Below are 21,254 nucleotides of genomic sequence, written 5' to 3' on the forward strand. Positions count from 1 at the left end.
CTCCTAAACTCCGATGCATGTAGGACCATAGACTAAGCCCCCAAACCGCCTTATACTCGACCTACCTCAGTTTATAAGGAGAGGTCGGATCCTATAGAGGTGGAGGACGAAATTAGACGAAAACAAGAGGAGAATAGAGTCCTCAAGCAACAACACCGAGCTATGCACTGAGAGCAGAGCCACCCAGAGAGGAGCACCGAGAGCTCCTCCCCCACCATATTCTTCTCCATCGCCGAGGAAGAAACCTCACCGCCGACGAGCCTAGGATAGCACCGAACGATCCTCTTCCAAATCCCCCCCCCCCACCCCCAATTGGGTGCTCTCGAATACAAAGAACTACTACTACTGGACGTAAGGCCCTGATAGCCGAAAATAAGATATATCGCCATGTCTTCTGTGTGTTCTTGAGCAGAGACCAACAATTAGTGGCACCCGACGAACAACAATGGTCGCTGCGATTTCTACCCGCGACAGTTAGTCACTTGTAGCCGGGTCATCATTCCTTCACGCCTAATCTTTCAGCCGTTATCTGTGTTCGTGCAACATCACAAAAAAAGCGGTACGCAGGGCACTGTGCGGCGTTTTTCTCTCTGTATATATACTGTACCAAAGCTACAATGTCCTGGACCCGAGACCGAGGTCCATCCAGTTCGACGAGCGCCCGCGCCCACCCCACCTGCACCAGGGTCCCTGGCGGCTTTTCCCTCTCTCGGTCTGTCGCACTCGCACGTCTTGTTTGGTCCATTTTTCCTCCTAAGTCCTGGCTACGCGGGCGGGAGCGGGAGCGGTCTTTGTCTCGTTGGAGCAGTTCGGCTTCGGCAGGGCCGTTACGTTTTGCGATGGCGACGGCTTGCGCCGGCGACGCCGGGGCCGCGCGCCCGGTGGGACGCTCCGGTGGGGCCGAGCCTGACGGTAGTGCCCGCGCCGCCGCCGGGATGGGCAGCAAGCGGAGGAGCGTGTACCTCAGCGAGTGCGTGCCGTTGTGGGGTTGCGCCACTACGCGCGGCCACCGCAAAGCGATGGAGGACGCGTGCGCCGCCGTGCCGCCCTTCGCCGATGTGCCGGTGCGGATGCTTGCGAGCGCGCGCAAGCTGGACGCGCTCGGGCGGGTCGGCGTCGACGCCTCCGCCGCCATGCACCTGTTCGGCGTGTACGACGGGCACGGCGGTTCCGAGGTCCGGCCTGCATGCTGCTCAAGCATGTTTGCATTCATGCCAATATCACTCCACTCAGTCATCAATCGCCATTAATTAATTCTCCGGTGACCGGTGGTGCTGCGTTGTTTGTTTGTCTACTACTCCTATATAGGTGGCCAACTACTGCCGGGACAGGATCCACGTCGTGCTGAGGGAGGCGCTGAGCAGAGCCGCGGCCGCGAGGGGGCTATCGGGATCGGGGGAGCTGGGGGGCATCCAGGAGCTCTGGGAGAAGGCCTTTTGCGAGTGTTTCCAGAGGGTGGACGACGAGGTGTCGGGGGAGGCAAGCAGGTTTATGTTCGCCGACGGCGTCAGCGAGGCCCGACGCGAACCAGTTGCCGCTGACAACGTCGGCTCCACCGCCGTTGTCGCGCTTGTCTGCTCTTCTCATGTCATAGTTGCCAACTGCGGAGATTCACGCGTGGTGCTCTGCCGCGGGAAGGAGCCCATGGCTCTGTCCGTCGATCACAAAGTACGTAGACAATCCACTGCTCGCTAATTGCCCTTAATTAATTTTACGTACTAATAATTCAGTTTAAGTCGTTATGCAGCGTTTCAGTGACGGTGAAACTGTGTGTCTTATAGTAGTATGCTTTTTGCTGGTTCAGCCCGACAGGGAAGATGAGCGTGCAAGGATTGAGGCCGCAGGAGGGCACATCGTCAACTGGCATGGTCATCGAGTCGCTGGCGTACTTGCTATGTCACGGTCAATCGGTAAGTAGTAGTACAGGCCCTTGTTTAGTTACTCCAAAATGCAAACTTTGACACTATGCAAAAAGAAGATTCCCCGTCACATCAAACTTGCGGTACATGTATGGAGTACTAAATGTTGACGAAATGAAAAATTAATTGTACAGTTTGGTTGTACTTTGCGAGACGAACATTTTGAGCCTAATTAGTCAACGATTGGACAATTATTACCAAATACAAACAAAAAGCTACAGTGCGCTACAGTGTCTGGGAATTTCAGCCGCCGCCGAATTGGCCGGCAACTAAACGGGGCCCAGAATTGTTTCACGTACACCCAAGCCGCGATTATAGGGATTGGTTGGGTGGCTAAGACGGTCTCCAACGACGTTACCCAGACTCAAAATGAGGCGTACACAGTATTTTGGGTAGCAAGAACCACGGTCCAACGGAGCACCCAAACAGCGTACGCATTTTGCATTCCACCCGATACGCAACGCAAATAAGCGTCTCCCACGGAGACGATGCAAATGTCTGACACGCCGTGGTTGGACCTTGGCAAGGCGCGGCCGGCTCGGCGAGGCGAGCCCGCGGCGGGGAGACGCCAGCGCTTCCAGATGGGTCCACGGCGGGGCGTGGCCGGCGGGGCAAGGCAGGGAGCGGGGTGAGGCGGGTCCACGGCGGGCGCGGCCTGCGCGGCCAGGCGGGACCGCAGCAGGGAGCCGCCGGCGCAGAGAGGAGCGGCCGCGGCGAGGAGCAGCCGCGCGGCCCAGATCCGGCTCCCAGCGGTCCGAGGAGGGAACCCAGGAACTCGGCGCGCTCCCGCATGACATCGACGGTGACCGGGAGCTCGAGGCCCGCGAGTTCGCCCGGGTCGACGCCGAGGGAGGCGAGGAAGGCGTCAACGTCGGCGCGGCGGGTGGCGCGCTCGCGCTCCATGTTGAGGAGGCTGGGGCGCGCGTAGAGGGAGGAGGATGGGCGGCGCGACGGCGCCGGCCGGGGGGGAGTGGTGGTCGGTGTCGACGAAATATGGTCGGCAGTCTACCTAGGGGTATGCCCAAGGTAGTAGATTGTCGGCAGACAGATGCGCAAGCCACAAACAAGACGGTGACGCAAGACAGACACGAGGTTTTATCCAGGTTCGGCCGCCAAGAAGGCGTAATACCTACGTCCTGCGTCTGATTGTATTGTTGTATGTCAATGAGAGATGTTTTTTAGAGGGGCCCCCTGTCCGCCTTATATAGTCCGGGGGCAGGGTTACAGATCTGGAAACTAATCCTAGCCAGTTACAATTGCCATATGTGGCCGGATAAGGATTACTATTCTAACTGACCAGGATCTTGCTTGATCGCCAAATCTGCCTTGACTCCTTGTGCGGGACTCCAAATAGGTTGGCCGGGCCGTGCGTCGTCTTGCGATGGACCGGACCCTCAGATCTGGGCCGGCCCCAAGCCTAGCCGTAAGGGTATAGGGGTTAATACCCCCACAGCTAGTCCCCGAGCACCATGTATTATGCTGCGACACGCCATTTTAACCTCCTCCGACAAGTAAGGCTTGAGTCCTTGACATCTCTGACCACCGTTGTCGCCGGAGAAGTAGGTTGTCCGAAGAATGTATGGTGCTCTTAAGAAAAAAGAAAAAGATTTCCATCCTGTGAAGTGTGCCCACTTGTATTTCTGAAAAGAAATGTAAGTGAATCTTGAAGCGTAGCATCCTTGATCATCAGAGGCGTAGGGGTCGAAAAACAAACACATTCACCGCAAGGTGAAGTGTGCCCACTTAGTCCCCGAGCCTAGTAGTAGGTGACGTAGGCACGTGGTGCCAGGGTCTAAAAAGAATTCTCAGTTAAGTTGAGAACCCAATCGTCGTACAGGCAATACGAGATGCACCGACAGGTGCATCGTACCGATGTAGTCCCCGGGCTTGCTGGAAGGCGAAGTATGAGCCTTGTAGCAAGGTCTAAATAAATGTCTGTCAACTGTATGTGAGTACAAATCACATGTAGCCGAGGAGAACGATCTTCGAGCAGTGGTCAGGATAGTTCTCAAGCACGATAGTAACCCTTACAAGTAGTCAAAGCATAGGGATCGATTAAATAAACACATTCACCGCAAGGTGAAGTGTGCCCACTTAGTCCCCGAGCCTGGTAGTAGGTGACGTAGGCACGTGGTGCCAGGGTCTAAAAAGAGTTTCCACTGGAGTTAAGAATACAATCGTCGTACAGGCGATACGAGATGCACCGGCAGGTGCATCGTACCGATGTAGTCCCCGAGCTTGCTGGAAGGTGAAGTATGAGCCTTGTAGCAAGGTCTAAATAAATGTCTCTCAACTGTATGTGAGTACAAATCACATGTAGCCGAAGAGAACGATCTCCGAGCAGTGGTCGGGACAGTCCCCGAGCACCTTAGTGGTCGAAGCAGTCCCCGAGCACGGCAGTGGTCTGGGTAGTCCCCGAGCACCTTAATGGTCGGAGCAGTCCCCGAGCACGGCAGTGGTCTGGGCAGTTCCCGAGCACGGCAGTGGTCTGGGCAATCCTTGAGCACAAGACATGCAGCGAAGAAACGAACGCCGCTTGTGCTATTATTTGGTGTACTTATTTATCTTCTTATTCTGTCAAGTCCAATCTAACACGTCTGGTCAAAAAAGCAGACAGGTATAGCATGTCATACTGTCTTCTTGCCCTGTCTAGCAAACAATCACTTGGCACCTGTAAGGAGGTGCGTCAGTGTGGGCCCTCTCACACTAGCAACGAAGAGGCGCGTACACTGGTAACGAAGGGGCGCGTTTATTGACGTAGATCTCGAGGTTGTGAAAACAACCGTCTACGGCGCGTGCGCACGTCTCCCAAGAATCTCGGGCGGACGAAACGACGGAGCTCTTGGTTATTTATAATATAGAACTGGTAAGTTACTTTTTACCGATCCCCATTATCATTCGCCGCCGTAGCCTTCTTCCTCTTGCCAAACCCTATACCTCCGAAATCATCACCAATCACCCCTCCACCGCATCCACCCCTTTAGCAAGGATGGATTAATGGCAAAGAGAGATGCCCAGAAGAAAGCCAAAGTCATGGCAAAGGAGTGGTGGAAGTCAAGGAGCAACGAGCAGACCATCGAAGACCTCGTCACCATGGGAGTGCTCCACAACAAGGCACTCGCGGGATGGCACGCGTCGGAAGGAGAAAACTACCCTGATCCACAACCAGGTGAGATTGTGGTTTTTGAGGATTTCTTCAAGCGGGGTTTTGGGGTTCCAGTGCACCCTTTCTTTCAGGGGCTCTGTTTGTATTACGAGATTGGGATTTGCAATCTGCATCCCAACTCGATTCTTCTTGTCTCCACCTTCATCCATCTTTGCGAAGCCTATGGTGGCTTCCAGCCCCATTTTGACCTGTTTCGCCATCTGTTCTGTCTGCGGAAGAAAGGGAGCGGCGGCTCGAAGATAGCCAGAGGCGTATACCTCAATCTGCGTGACGGGATGAAGGCCCAGTACCTGCATTGCCCTTGGAACACATCACTGGACGAATGGTACAAGAAGTGGTTCTACATCCGTGAAGAGCCGAACACGATAACCCTGTGCGACGTGGGGTTCATTCCGGAGAAGAAGAACAGCTGGTCGGAGAAGCCCGAGCACTTGGAACAGATCGGAGAACTGCTCGGGATGATCCCGTGGGGGAAACTGGATGGTCCAAGCGTGGTCGGGAACTTCATCAACCGAAGGATCCAGCCCTGCCAGAGGAGGGTACATCCTGGCTACTAATACTAGGGGAGCGCAGATCCAACGAGGACCAGAAAAGAGGCGCTTGACAAGATCGAAGTCAAGGCCAGGATTGGGGAGCTATTCAACTTAGCCAATCCCAATTATGTCAGGTTAAGCGACATCGAGCACGCCTTCAAGCTGGCCCGACCTCCCCCAAAGGTAAATTATGCTTCCTTGTACCTGTAGAGTTATGTTGTAACAAAAATTGACTGTGTTGTCGCTGTTATGTTTCCTAGAGTAATGGTCATGACAGGGCAGCAGTGTTCGTGTCTCCACCCCCTGGTGTGGATTGGCCGCAAGTTGCCGGCCCAACCGCCCAGACCAGTGCCAGGGCCGAAGACGCCGACTAGGCCGTACTCGGGGTTGGGGAGGAGGCAACGGCCAGGGCTGCTGGCAAGCGGCCAGCGGCCAACAAACGTCGTCAGACCATCTTCCCACTGTCAGATGATGAAACAGATGATGCAGACATCTTCCGACTCGTCCCTCAAAAGAGGAGGAGACAACTGGAGTCGACGGAGCAGGGTGGCTCCTCTATGCTAGCAGGGATCACATCACCGACCACTGTAACACAGAGGACAAGCGGCAAAGGGGTCGAGCACCAAGCCCCAGCGCCGGTACTAGTCATGGAAAAAGACCCAGTGGAACCCGCCGAGCACATGGAGCAAGCACGGTCGAAGAGACGCTCCTTCGCCACGTCATTCCGTGCTTCCAAGCTATAAGCATTTGTAACCTTGATGTAAGCTTACAATTTGTATTGAATACTATTGTCTTCTGAACTGATCTCTGATATATTAGGTCGGCGTCCACCGAAAATCCTGACCAGCTAGCCGGGTGCGGCATGGCTTCGCTAGCAATGGTGGAAAGAACTGCCCAGCAGCCGACTGTGGAGGAACCTGTAGAAGAAAATCCACCGGAACCTCAGCAGACGAGCGGCCAGACGACAGTCCCCGAGCAGCTGGTCGAGAAGAGGGCCGAGCCAAGTACAAGTGCTCCGAGCACTAACCCTACTGAGGGGGATACTTCGGCGCCAAGTGGACCAGACCAAGCCGAGGAGCAGCAGCCGGAGGTGGCACAGAGCTCGCTTGCCGATGCTACGGCTCATGGGAAAGCCATAGTGGTCGTAGAGACTACAAACTCCAGACCAGCGCCGCCTCCTGAACAAGAGGCCAAAGAGGACGAAGTAGAAGAGGTCCTGGGCCGTCCCCAAGACAAACGACAACATGTATATGTGTCACGCTGGCGGAACGACGAGTGGGTTATGCATGAGGAAATCCTAGAGGTCGAAGAGACCCTAAAAGTTGAACGAGCGGCAAAATGTCTGGTGACAGAAGTCTAGGTATGTTTGGCTTGACCACTTGATCCTGCTATTTAGTCGAACTGTCTGACTTAGCTTGTTTATATGCAGGACTTGATGAAGACCGCCAAGTACCAAAAAAGGTGCTTCGACCAGATTGAGGGAATTATGGCAAACAATAGAGAACTGGCGGCCGAGGTGGAACGCTTGCGCCACCAACTTGAAGCCGCCAACCAGGAGAGGACGGAGCAAGAGGCACAAAACCAGAACCTAGTCGTCCTGCTCAGTATCAAAGAGCAGGAAAAAACAAGTAAGTTGTCATTCTATCACAGCAAGTGCATGACACGTGTTGTTGCATTGTTGGTAGTGACAGCTGTAGTGCAGGCTTAGATGCCAAAGTAACCTGCCTCCAAGAGGAGAATAGCCGTGTGACCGCAGAGTGTGGTCGCCTGAAGGAGGACAACGAGAAACTGGCACGCGACCAGTCTCAACTCCGGGACCGCACAACCAAGATGAAGGAGGAACTGAAAAGTTAGTGTTCTAGACCACCTTGCTCATTCTGTTGCCCGCCTTATCTTGTCGTGCCGTTACATTTTGATGTCTTGTACGGTTTGCAGTTTTAAAAGTTAATGCCAAGAAACATCTAGAAGCCGTGATGAAAGATCGTGACGGCTGGAAGGCGCGATGCCTAGAGACCACCGAGGATCGGGACACATGGAAGAACCGGTGCCAGGAAGTGGCAACTGGCATTTTGCCCATCCTCGACCTTATCGATCCGGCGCTTACAGAGGAAGCGCCAAGGACGCTGTAGCTCAGACTGGTCGAGAGATGCCGAAAGGCATGGGGTTGGTTCCAAGAGTTCATGAAGGAGGTGGGTGAGTACACAGGTGCGCGTGTGCTAAGCATGGTGCGTGCCCACTACCCCCTGATCGATCTCAAGCGCCTGGAGGCTGGGTACCCGAAGGAGGTAGACCCAGATAAGGCTGAGGAGCTTCGGATGACCCAGCTGGACCTGTCGTCAAAGATTATTGGCGACATTAACCTATGTGGAGGTGGGACAACACCTGTACAAGGTACGCCATCGACAAGTCAGCTGGAAACGCCATCAGTTGCAAGCCAACCGACGAAGCCTACGGTCTCGACCAGCCAGGCATCGGTGGGGCCATCCTCTTCAGCTCGACCAGCACAAGAGTCCCCGAGACTCGAGTAGGATATCAGAAGCAGCGAGCAGTAGGTGCCGCGCGCCCCGACCAGCCAATGGAATAGGCTTAGAGCTGTAGAAGAAGGACATAGTTGTGTTATTGTAAACTTGGGCCTCTCCAGGCAAGCTTGTAATAACGTAACTGTATATCATCATAAGCTTGTTTGCTTTGTATAAAACGTATTTAAGCTTGAAACTCATGTTGGTGTAACTAAGTGAGAACATGTTAACGTTCTGTTTAGTAGTACCATTTTACTCGACACGTCATCCCGAAAAGTTTGTGCGGCCCTAGTTTGCCATGTGGTCGGAGTGTGAGGTGCGTGACCTGTGCACACGTAGACGTGGACAAGTCAAACCAGGGGGGACCTACCGATCACCCGTAACGTAGAGAGCGGATCTTGTGCATGCATTGGGAGGAACCGGAGACAAGGCCTGCTCCGAAATCCCGATAAGGAATGGTGGTTGGCTTCGTCTGGCTAAGTTAAAATAACCGTAAAATTCGAAGTGACACATCAGAGTGGTCAGAGAAATCATAATAGCTTTATTGAATGAAATCGAAAGTACAAGAGGAGTACATATCTTAGTAGTTAAGCATAGAAACGCCTAAGCTTGTCGATGTGCCATGAATTGGGTACGTCTGTGCCATCCAGGTGAGCTAACCTATAAGACGTTGGTCGTGTGACTTCCTTGATCATGAAGGGCCCCTCCCAAGGAGTTGCGAGTTTATGGACACCAGCCTGGTTTGTCTTCCACTTCAGGACCAGGTCCCCAACCACGAAGAACCGCTCTTTAACGTTCTTGTTGTAGTACCTGCGCAAAACAGCAAGGTATTTTGCTGTACGTATGCAAGAATCAAGCCGCTTCTCTTCTGCACTATTCACTTCTAGCTCCCGCACTTCGTTGACCCTGCCTTCGTCAAAGTTCTCTACCCGTGCTGATCTGAAAGCTATATCTACTGGGAGGACTGCCTCAGCGCCGTAAACCATAAAGTATGGTGAGATGTCGGTGTTACGACTGGGCTGAGTTCTGAGGCCCCAGACCACGGCTGGTAACTCTTTGAGCCATCGTCCGGGAGCTTTGTCATTTTCTCTGTACATCCTCTTCTTCAATGCGTCCAAGATCATGCCATTTGCCCGCTCGACTTGTCCATTAGCTCTAGGGTACGCCACCGAGACGCATTTTACTACTATGCTCCTTTCATCGCAGAAGTCCCAAAAAGCGTTCCCGGTGAACTAAGTACCCAGATCAGTGATGATGCTGTTGGGTATGCCGAAACAGTGGATGACCTGGTCGAGGAACGTGATAGCCTTTTCTAAAGATGCCTGTACTAGAGGCATGTATTCTGTCCACTTAGAAAATTTGTCGATCAGCACAAAGACGCATGTAAATTTCCCAGGAGCCGGTTTGAAGGGCCCAATCATATCCAGTCCCTAGCATGCGAAGGGCCAAGAGGCTGGTATTGTCTGGATCTCATGTGCTGGTATGTGGATTCTCTTGGCGAAGAACTGACAACCCTCACAGTGGCGGACTAACTTCTCTGCATCGGCTACTGCTGACGGCCAATAGAACCCTGCTCGGAAAGCCTTACCGACCAGCGTTCTTGAGGCCGCGTGGTTGCCGCTGGAGCCAGAGTGGATTTGGTCCAGGAGATGTTCGCCATCCTCCTTGGTTATACACTTCATCAAGATTTCCTCCTTTGCGTTCTTGCGCCATAACTTGCCATCGACGAGCAGGTACTACTTACTGCGACGCATCAGGCGCTCGTTTTCTGTCCGATCAGTGTAACCGCTACCATCTGTTAGGTACTTGATGAAAGGTATTCTCCAGTCGGGCTCATGAGTGGTCGGAGGTGGCTCGGTGGTGCTCGACGTCGGAACCGTAGCCACCAATTGATGGTCTGGAGGCTTGTCTACCGTGGAATCTTCCTCTTCGATGGAAGGTGTGAGCAGGTCTTGGACGAATACGCCATGTGGGACTTTGGCTCGGGATGATCCTAACTTTGACAGCGCATCCGCTGCTTGATTCTTGTCCCGGACCACATGTATGTACTCAATGCCATAGAACCTGCCTTCTAGCTTTCTGATCGATTTGCAGTATGCATCCATCTTTTCGCTGGTCATGTCCTAGTCCTTGTTGAGTTGGTTGATGACCAGAGCTGAGTCTCCGTAGACATAGAGACGTTTAACGCCAAGCTCAACCGCAATACGCAAGCCATGTAGGCATGCTTCGTACTCGGCGGCATTATTAGATGCTGGGAAATAAATCCTGAGGATGTACCGGAGCTGCTCCTTGGATGGTGACACAAAAAGGACTCCTGCTCCCGCACCGTCAATGTTGAGGGAGCCATCGAAGTACATCGTCTAATACTCATCGGATCTCGGAGAGGCAGGTGTGCTTAAATCTGTCCACTCGACGATGAAATCGACGAGTGCCTAATACTTGATTGTAGCACGGCTTGCAAATTCCAAGGAGAAGGGGCATAGCTCCATTGCCCATTTGACAATGCGCCCGTTCGCATCCTTGTTGCTAATGATGTCTCGCAGAGGATACTCAGTCATGACCACCACACGATATCCGTCGAAGTAATGTTTCAACTTTCGAGATGTTATCAGTATGGCATAGATCAACTTCTGAATCTGTGGGTACCTGGTCTTGGACTCATTGAGTACCTCACTGATGAAATAGATTGGTCGTTGTACCTTGTAGGCGTGGCTGGGCTCGTCGCGCTCGACCACCATGGCCGTGGAGACCACTCGATTAGTAGCCGCAATGTAAAGCAGGAGTGTTTCATCTTCTCTGGGAGCGGTGAGGACCGGAGGTGACGTAAGGTATTGTTTCAGCTGTGTGAAGGCGGCGTCTGCTTCCTCCGACCACTCAAACTTTTCGGATGCTTTGAGCAGTTTAAAGAACGGTAATCCTTTTTCGCCTAATCTTGATATGAAACGGCTGAGGGCGGCCATGCATCCGGTAAGCTTCTGAACATCCTTCACCTTTTTGGGTGGCTTCATGTCCAAGACAGCTTTGACTTTCTCCGGGTTAGGGCGTATGCCGTCGTGACTGATGATGTTGCCAAGTAGTATGCCAGAAGGAACACCAAAGATGCACTTTTTTGGGTTTAATTTCCACTGGAATGTGTTAAGGGCTGCAAAGGTGCGTTCCAGGTTGTCAACAAGGGTATGTGCTTCCTTGGTTTTGACAACTATATCATCAACGTAAGCCTCGACGAGGTCATCTTTTATCTCGTCTTTGAGGCAGGCCTGTATGGCGCGTTGGTAGGTAGCCCCAGCGTTCTTGAGCCCAAACGACATGGTCGTGTAGCAGTAGGCGCCGAAAGGTGTGATAAAAGATGTCTTGATCTGGTCGTCCTTTTTGAGAGCGATCTGGTGATAACCAGAGTAGCAATCAAGAAAGGAAAGCAGCTCGCAACCGGCGGTTGAATCTACGACCTCGTCTATGTGAGGTAAGCCGAAGGGGTCCTTAGGGCAGTGTTTGTTGAGATCAGTGTAATCAACGCACATTCTCCATTCATTATTCTTTTTGCGTACAAGAACCGGGTTGGCTAACCACTCCGGATGATACACTTCTTTGATAAATCCGGCTGCCAAAAGTCGTGTAACTTCTACCCTAATCGCCTCCTTTTTATCGCGAGCGAACCGTCGTAGCTTCTGCTTGATAGGTTTGGCCTTGCCGTTGACATTCAAGGAGTGCTCGATCAAGTTCCGAGGTACACCGGGCATGTCAGCAGGTTTCCATGCGAACACATCCACATTGCTCCTCAAGAACCTGACGAGCGCGTCTTCCTATTTGGGATCCAGGTTGGCCCCGATAAGGGCCGTTTTGCTGGGATCACCGTCGACCAGCTAGATCACCTTGTGCTCCTTGGACTTGATGTTCTTGCGTGGAGCCTCGAGCTCCGGGGTCTCCAGGTGGTTGGTCGAGGTCTTCGTGGCATCGAGCATGGTCTCGGCCATGCGAATAGAGAGGTCGTGAGCCTCTGCTATTTTGAAACTATCGTCTTCATAGGTATAAGCTGCATACACGTTGCCTTGGAGGGTTAGAACTCCTTTCTCGGTAGGCATCTTGAGCACCAGATACATGTAATGAGGTATGGCCATGAACTTGGTGAGCGACGGTCGACCAAGAATAGCATGGTAGGTGCCGTCGAAGTCAGCGACCACGAAGTTGACGTAGTCAGTGCGGAAGTGGTCCAGAGTCCCAAATTGCACAGGTAACGTGATCTACCCGAGAGGTGTAGAGCTCTGTCCGGGGAGAACACCCCAGAACTGTGCCTCGTATGGCTTGAGGTCCGCCTGGGCTATTTTCAGGGTGGGCAGACTGTTCTTGAACAGTATATCGATGGAGCTACCGCTGTCGATCAGTACTCTGTCGAACTGAACCTTGTTGATATAAGGATCGAGGACCAGGGGAAAATGTCTTGGCTCAGGTATTGCGGCCCATTGGTCCTTTCTGTTGAAGGAGATTTCGCGGTGAGACCATGGAGGGAGCCGCGGATCGGTGAGGAGGTTGTCTATGTTGGCCACGTTCAAGCAAGCGCGGGCGAGCAGCTTGCGTTCTCGTTTGGTCTCGATAGATACTTTGCCTCTGATGATGGTGTGCATGCGATCGGTTGGCTTGACGTACTTGTGACGAGGATCTGCGTCTTCATCGTCATTGTCCTCGTTGCGCTGTTCCCCTGCGTCGTTAGGCTTGTCGGACGTATCCGGAGCCTATTGACGCGTGTAGATAGACTTGAGAACGCGGCAATTCTCCATGGTGTGGTTTGACTTAGGATGGAGCTGGCAGGGCCCCTTCAATGCTTTGGTGTAGTCATCTTCATAGTTACGACGTCCGCCACCTTTTTTAACGGTGTTGACCTCGCCATCGTCTTCCCGAGCACGCTTACCCCTGTAATCGTCGCGGCGGTTACGCCACTGATTACGTTGGTCGCGGTGGTCGCGGGAGTCGTTGCTTTGGTTGCGGCAGTCAAAATTGTCATTCTGACCACGGTTGCCGCGGTAGTCATCGCGGTGTGGGGGGTGGTCGGAGCGTGGAACCCTTGCTGCTTCTTTAATAATTATCTTTTTAGCGTCGTCGGCGTCCGCATATTTCTTAGCGGTGGCCAGGAGCGCTGTGATCGATTCAGGTCTCTTGCGGAGGAGCTTGTCCCTTAGGGCGTCGTGGAAGCGGAGGCCAGTGATGAAAGCCTCGATTGCCTCGTTGTCGGAGATTGATGGGACCTTGATGCACATCTCCGAGAAACGCTGGACGTACTCGCGCAGTGGCTCATCTTTTCGATCTCGAATCCATTGCAGATCATATTTGTTGCCGGGTTGTTCGCAAGTAGCAATGAAGTTGTCGATGAAGGCTTGCTTCAGCTCTTGCCAAGAATCAAAGTAGTTTGCCGACAAGCTGACCAGCCATTGGTGACCTGCATGGCCAACAACAACTGGGAAGTAGTTAGACATGACGTGCTCGTCAGCCATGGCTGATCTGCACGCAGTTTCATAGAGCATGACCCATAATTCAGGGTTTTCCTTGCCGTCGTACTTCTGAAGTTTCTCGAGCTTGAAGTTCTTAGGCCATATGACTTGGCGAAGGTGTGGAGTAAACTGCTTCAAACCCGGCGGGCCATGGGCAGTGTCATATTCCATATGGCAATAACTTTCGTGGGATGCTCGATCGTTGGCTCTTTGGTTGATGCGATCACGCAGATCGCGTTCCCCGAGGTAGCAGCGGAGATCGTTATTGCCATCACGGCGATCCCGGTTGCCATCCTGATTAACCCTATGACCGTGGTGACCGCGGCGATTATCGCGGTTATCTCGGCGGTTATCATCCCGAACATCGCGGCGGTTGTCCTCCTGACGGCGGTTGTCGTCCCGACCACCATCATGACCACCGTTTCCGCCTTGACGGTTGTCTGATGGGTCGTTGTTGTGCGAGCCACATTGGTTGGGTGGCTGTGAGCGACTTGAGTATTGGCGGCTGTGGCTTGATTCGACTAAAACAGATGGAGCCCGGGCTTGATTCACCATCTCTGCGGTCTAAGCCATAGCAGCCGTCAGATAAGCTTGTATATCATCGTGAACTGCCTAGGTTTCCGGGGTGTTGGGTAGCCGTTGCATTATCGCCATGGTGACAGCTACATTGGCGCTTGGAGTCCTGAAGACCTGTTTGTCCCCCACCCTATCGAAAGCATTGTTGAGGTCGCGTGGTTGGACCCTTATGCGTCGTGCCTCCTCTTCTGCTTCAGCTTCGATTTGCCGGCGATTAAATCGGTCAATATTGCGTGCCTCGCGTGCAATCCTTTCTTGTTCTGTCTCGCCAACTGCTGGTGGTTCGTCATTGCTGACGACATTGATCAACTCCCCTCGTCTTGGTGGGAAAGATGGGAATTGTGGGAACCCCAGGGCGTGGCCTGGTATATCCAGATCGTATTTGATGCCTTCATTGTCGTGATGCTGGAGCTCGGTGTGGATGGAAGCATTAGATGCGGTGCTAGACGAGGAGCTGGAGTCACCCTCTTGGACCGTGTGGACGGATCCTTCGTGGTAATCTTCAATCCGGATCATGTTGACGAAGTGGCGTGGCTTTGGCCGAGGTCGATGTACCAGACAGAGATCTGAGCAGCACTGTATATTATACGCATAGTTGGAGGCAGCGTTTCGTAGGCCATAGGGCTGGGCCTAGTAGTTCTCCGTCGAGGCTTCGCACTCAGAGAGCCGGAGTCCCATCGCAGAGGCTGGCCGGCAACGAGCGGAGCGCCCTTCAGGAGTAGATATGACCACGAGATCTGTACCAAGTCATGCAGGACGACTGGCCCGAGCGGGTCGGGTAGATCTGTTGTGGGGGGGCGGTTACCTGCTCATTAGGTCAACTTTGAATTGCACTTACCAGAGCTAGGGTTTCGGCAAGTTTGGTGCCGACCCGATCGATGGAGTCGAGCAGGTCGGTGTTGTCGATCTGCTTCCCTTCGTAGCGGGGAAGCGGATGACGAGTGGTCGGCGTGGCTGAGGATGATGCAGGCGTGGTTGGAGCCAGATGTACTGTGGTTGGAGCCAGATCCATCGTGGTCGGAGCCGTATCCACCGTGGTAGGAGCCGTATCCACCGTGGTCGGAGCCGTATCCACCGTGGTCGGAGCCGTAGCCGATGCAGGTGAAGCAGTTGTCGTTGGAGAAGTAGGTTGTCCGAAGAATGTATGGTGCTCTTAAGAAGAAAGAAAAAGATTTCCATCCTGGGAAGTGTGCCCACTTGTATTTCTGAAAAAAATGTAAGTGCGTCTTGAAGCATAGCATCTTTGATCATCAGAGGCATAGGGGTCGAAAAACAAACACATTCACCGCAAGGTGAAGTGTGCCCACTTAGTCCCCGAGCCTGGTAGTAGGTGACATAGGCACGTGGTGCCAGGGTCTAAAAAGAATTCCCAGTTAAGTTGAGAATCCAATCGTCGTACAGGCGATACGAGATGCACCGACAGATGCATCGTACCGATGTAGTCCCCGAGCTTGCTGGAAGGCGAGGTATGAGCCTTGTAGCAAGGTCTAAACGAGAAAGAATATCCCAACTGTATGCGAGTTGCCAATCGCATGTAGTCGAGATGCAAAGTCCCCGAGCCATGGTCGGAGAGTGATCGAGGCAGTCCCCGAGCACAGGACGAGGAGCGAGCGACGGAGTCCCTGAGCTGTGGTTGGAGAGTGATCGAGGCAGTCCCCGAGCGTAGGTCGAGGAGCGAGCGACGAAATCCCCGAGCCGTGGTCGGAGAGTGATCGAGGCAGTCCCCGAGCGTAGGTCGAGGAGCGAGCGACGAAGTCCCCGAGCCGTGGTCGGAGAGTGATCGAGGCAGTCCCTGAGCGTAGGTCGAGAAGCGAGCGACGAAGTCCCCGAGCATAGCTCGAAATTCCTGCAATATAAATATGTAGAATGGTAGTACATGATGTATAAAATAATAAATTATGGAGAAAAAATCAGCGGTGAAGAAAATAGCGTATGATGCTCAGCAGTCATCTACAAATGAGCATTATGTGATAAAGCAGTTGGTGCTTTGTAAACATCAGTGTTAATGTGAAGTTTGTGTTTATACTCAATATAAATTGCCCGACCAGTTAGTATGTAGCTGAGTCTCCAGCCCTAGCTAGCCCGTTAACCATAACGCGGGGCGCGGAGCCTGTGCACGTGTAGGAAGAACAAAGCGTCGCTAAGGAGCCGCTGCCGACCACCCATAACGTAGAGGGCAGACGCTCGTGCACATGTAGGGAGGAGCCAGAGACAGGGCTGTCTCTAGAGACATCGAGCGTCAACATGACTGGTCGAGGATTTGCATTAAGTATAGCTGTATGTTATCTTTAAAATTGTATACACGGACAAACGTTATTTGAAGAATAATCATGACAAGGACGTTGTGGAGAAACGTCGTAATGAAAATTATATTAAATATAAATATTAGAAGTGTACTCATCTTTGATAGAAATCTGGTCGGTGGCGATGAAGTTGTCCGATCCTCGAGCTTTTCGGCCTGTTGTGATGGTGGTCGCTGTTGTCATAGCGCCGTTCTTCGTGGCGATCATCATTGCGACTTGGTCTGGTGGTCTGGTGGTCGGAGATCAGTGGAGCCGCTTGGGACGTGGTCTGGTGGTCTGGTGGTCGGAGCTCGGCGGAGCCGCTCGGGACGTGGTCTGGTGGTCGGAGCTCGGTGGAGCCTATCGGGACGTGGTCTGGTGGTCGAAGCTCGACAGAGCCGCTCGGGACGTGGTCTGGTGGTCGGAGCTCGGTGGAGCCGCTCGGGACGTGGTCTGGTGGTCGGAGCTCGGCGGAGCCGCTCGGGATGTGGTCTGGTGGCCTGGTGGTCGGAGCTCAGCGGAGCTGCTCGGGACGTGGTCTGGTGGTCTGTGGTCGACGTGGCTGCTCGAGCAGTTCGGTGGTCGGCGATGGTGTAGGAGCAGTAGGAGTAGCCTTTGCCGCTGCTGGAGTACTCGTCGTCGTCGTTGGCTTGTGTGTTGATCAAGCTTGGCTCTTGGAAATTGACGAAGAGCTACATGGCACGCGTATATGCATGAATACTTGGCCTTGCTTGCTTGCGTCGGCTTCATGGTGATGTTGTCGTACGTCCTTGCCTGCTTTGCCTCGTGTTGATCTGATGCCGTAGTTCATGGGCACGAGAGGTTGCCGAGCATCGCCACGAGTGAGCAAGAGGCGCGGCCGAATATGCAACGTATATGCATGAACATGAATACGTGTAGCTCCTGATTGCTTGCATGGCCATGACGTTTGCATGCATATACCCATATACGATGCATGCATATATCCATATATGCCTTGTCCCTGCTTGCTTCCTGTTTGCTCGTAATAAGGGAATAACGCCTTGAACGTGAAAACCTTGACTTGGAAATTCCTGTGGTGCTGTATCGGAGACGGAGGCGACATTGCAGATTGGAGACCGACTTGTGCTCTGATTTTGCTTCTTGGCTTTAGATCAGATTTGGTGTGAAGGATAACTGCCGTGGCGGCGCTGTTGGCGGCTGCCCTTCGTGTCGTGCCCGGAAATCAGCTAACGCTTGTCAATTCGGATTTGGCATCTGTTGGGACGCTGCAAGATATCACCGTGGAATCACGTCGCGCGGCGCAGCGAGAAAAGCCGATGCTCTGGTTGCCGAAGCTTGTCGCTGTGATCTGCCGAGTTCCCACGAACGACGTAGATCTTGAGGTACGCCATCTGGTTCACCATGGATCAGCGCGCACACCCCCTACCTGGCGCGCCACTGTCGACGAAATATGGTCGGCAGTCTACCTAAGGGTATGCCCAAGGTAGTAGATTGTCGGCAGACAGATGCGCAAGCCACAAACAAGACGGTTACGCAAGACAGACACGAGGTTTTATCCAGGTTCGGCCGCCAAGAAGGCGTAATACCTACGTCCTGCGTCTGATTGTATTGATGTATGTCAATGAGAGATGTTTTTTAGAGGGGCCCCCTGCCCGCCTTATATAGTCCGGGGGACAGGGTTACAGATCTGGAAACTAATCCTAGCCAGTTACAATTGCCATATGTGGCCAGATAAGGATTCCTATTCTAACCGACCAAGATCTTGCTTGATCGCCAAATCTGCCTTGACTCCTTGCGCGGGACTCCAAATAGGTTGGCCGGGCCGCGCGTCGTCTTGCGATGGACCGGACCCTCAGATCTGGGCCGGCCCAAGCCTAGCCGTAAGGGTATAGGGGTTAATACCCCCACAGTCGGCTTTGGGCGGCGCGGATCTGGAGCTGCCGCATGGGGGAGAGAAGAGAGGGAGAGATCGAGCGGAGAGAGGAGAGGGAGCAGGGGAGGACTTGCCTAGGCCGTTGGAGAGGATATTTTCTGCGTCCGTGACTCATTGACTGTGCATAACCTAAATTCTGGTTTGGGTCTGCGGTTTGGGTCTCTATAGTTGGAGATAGCCTAACCCCAACCAGGCTCCGGAAAAGCTAACTTTTAACTGTTTGCTTGTCTGTAAATAGCCTGAAGCCAGGCTCAAGTAAGTCACTTTAGAGGTGCTGGTCTGTCCCTAGAAAAATAATATGGGGATCTGTTGCCAGCGCTCTGGCTCCCGTCACATCACCTCTTGGGGCTAGCCAGGCCTAGAAAGCACAGACAACCAAACAATCAGAGATTGACTTTGTGGAAGCAGGCTAAGGTTGTTCAGGCTTCGATTCTAGCCATGCCAGAAGTTAGCCACCCAACCAAACAGACCAGAAGTTAGCCACCCAACCAAACAGGACATGTCGATCCACCTTTATTTTGTTATAAAAAAGTTACAGAATGAGATGGAAACCTAAACTTAATTCCTATAGTTTATTATGCTTATAGTTTATTTAAAACACACGTTGCCAATTTGTGGAATATTTGGTGCAGTATTTGTGCATGAGACCGTTTCTGCTGAACATCAGCCTATTTGCTTGGTCGTATTTGGCTTATAAGCCATGGCTTATCAGTCAACGAACAATATTTTTCTCTTACACCAAACCAGTCAACAGTACTTTCAGTCATGGCTTATAAGCCAAACTAGCCCAAACGAACAGGACGCATAGCTTAAGCTCGCCAATTAACCAGCTTTTATGGTACATGATCTCAAATTAATTATTCATTTCGAGGATGTTGGATCTGATATTTACCAACTGAGATAAAATAAAGAGATACTTCATTTGACAAAAAAGAAGCATAGGGGTTGTTTGGTTCTATGCCATAATTTGCATAATTATAGCCTTGGACAAGTGTGGCAAGAAAATTTGAAACCATACTTTGCCATCGCTATACCATGTACCAAATGAGTAGAGTCCCTAAAAATAACTCCAAACCATATTAGGGGCTGAGACAGGAAAAAAAAATCATCCTTGCCCAACCTCCCTTCCCACAAGTGAAACCCAGAGGCCAGAGCCGCGTCCAATAGTTGGGCAGTTGAGCCGCGCGCGCATGTCGACTCTGTTCTCGGCCGGCAGCAGTACCTCTGCCTCTTGGACCGCCCCAACATGCTCCACTCTGATTTTAAGACTTATAATCTCATGTATTTAATAATCTCATGTATTTATACTGAAACAATCCCCAAATTCATTTTGTGAAAGCATTATTCAGACGAAGTTTGCGGATGTGGTTAAGAAGATACAAGCAGAAACGTCTTTCCGTTTCCAAGGAACAAAGGTAGCAGCACTATGTACGCTTATGGTGTGATTTGAGCAATTGGCTCTGGATGTTTCGACAATGGCTAATACTACTACTGGATATTAGTTTTGTTTGTCGACGCATCTGGGCATGTGGCTCCACCCACCGAAAACACTACCATTAATATAAATTGGGACAGTTTCACTTCAGTTCAACCATGGAAATGAAATTGTGCCTTTCGGTTCAACAAATTTCTCTGTGCACTGGATGTCATTTAATTGTCTCAAGGTACACAAACCATCCGTTGCTAACATCAACTGGAAATTTCGATTGCCATGCAGGGGACAGATACATAAAACCATTTATCATTCCAAAGCCAGAAGTCGCACAAATGGCGACGACTGCCTGATTCTAGCGAGCGATGGGCTGTGGGATGTCATCTCAAATGAGGACGCATGCAGAGCTGCTCGCTTACATATCCTTCGGTGGCACAAGAAAAATGACGGCACGTGTTTCGGTGAAGGTGGTAAACCGACAATAAGCGAGAGCGACCCTGCTTCACAAGCAGCCGCGGAATGTCTTGTGAGGCTAGCTCTGTCGAGAGGGAGCGAGGACAGTATGGCTCTGTTTGGCAGGGCTTTTCCACCGGCTTCGAGAGCCGTTTGGAGTCGTTTTCTACTAAACGGGGTAAAGTAAAATAGCTTCACTTGTGAAGCCTCTAAAAACATGCTCTCACAGTGATTTTGGGTGGGATAGAGTAAAAAAAAGTGGCTTCTTCCGGCTCCTCCTTCAGGCCCCTAAAAACATGCTCTCACAGGGAAGCTATTTTGTCAAACGGTTTACCAAAACCGCTTCAGCTCCACCGGTGAAACTGTTCGTGGAGCTGAAGCCAAAAAAAAATAGCTTCACTAGTAAAGTGAAGCCCTGCTAAACGGGGCCTATCACTGTCATTGTGATCGACCTGAAACGACGGAAGATGCGTGGTCAAAGATAAAACCACGGAAGATGGTCAAAGATACTCGTCCGTATTCTGAGCATGAAAAAGACAAACGAAATAGATTTTGACTATTAATTTCTCTTACTATATACATATTTATTGGTACAAGGGTTGTATGTACTAAACTTGTATATAAAATTTATAAACATTATTTTTTTTCCTATTTGAAACGGATGAGTAAATCTTGATCGAGCTTGGATTTTGTCTGAACTAGAAACTAGGCGCGGCATTGCCGTGCGCCATTGTTGGATCCAGCCCGTGCACATCCATTGGAGCAAACCAATCCACATTTCTCTTGTGCTTGGACTAGTTTAGTCTGAACTCGAGAAAAGCATAAAGAGTAACCGGACGAGAAAGAGTTTCATTGAAGTACTTATGGATATATCTTAAAACTGAGGAAGCAATGACAGGAGGATTGTGGCGTTGGTTTATGTCAATATTTTGATAGTTAATGGTTCATCAATTTAATAGCCTATGTAATTCAGATAGTT

At 51.9% G+C, this 21,254-nt stretch overlaps 1 pseudogene; it reads left to right on the forward strand.

The window, feature by feature from the left end:
• Window positions 1-839: 839 nt before the first annotated feature.
• Window positions 840-20,760, forward strand: LOC136455017 (protein phosphatase 2C 50-like; annotated as a pseudogene).
• The last annotated feature ends 494 nt before the right edge of the window (window positions 20,761-21,254 follow it).

This window comes from Miscanthus floridulus, chromosome 5, assembly GCF_019320115.1.
Source record: "Miscanthus floridulus cultivar M001 chromosome 5, ASM1932011v1, whole genome shotgun sequence".
Taxonomy (NCBI): Eukaryota; Viridiplantae; Streptophyta; class Magnoliopsida; order Poales; family Poaceae; genus Miscanthus; species Miscanthus floridulus.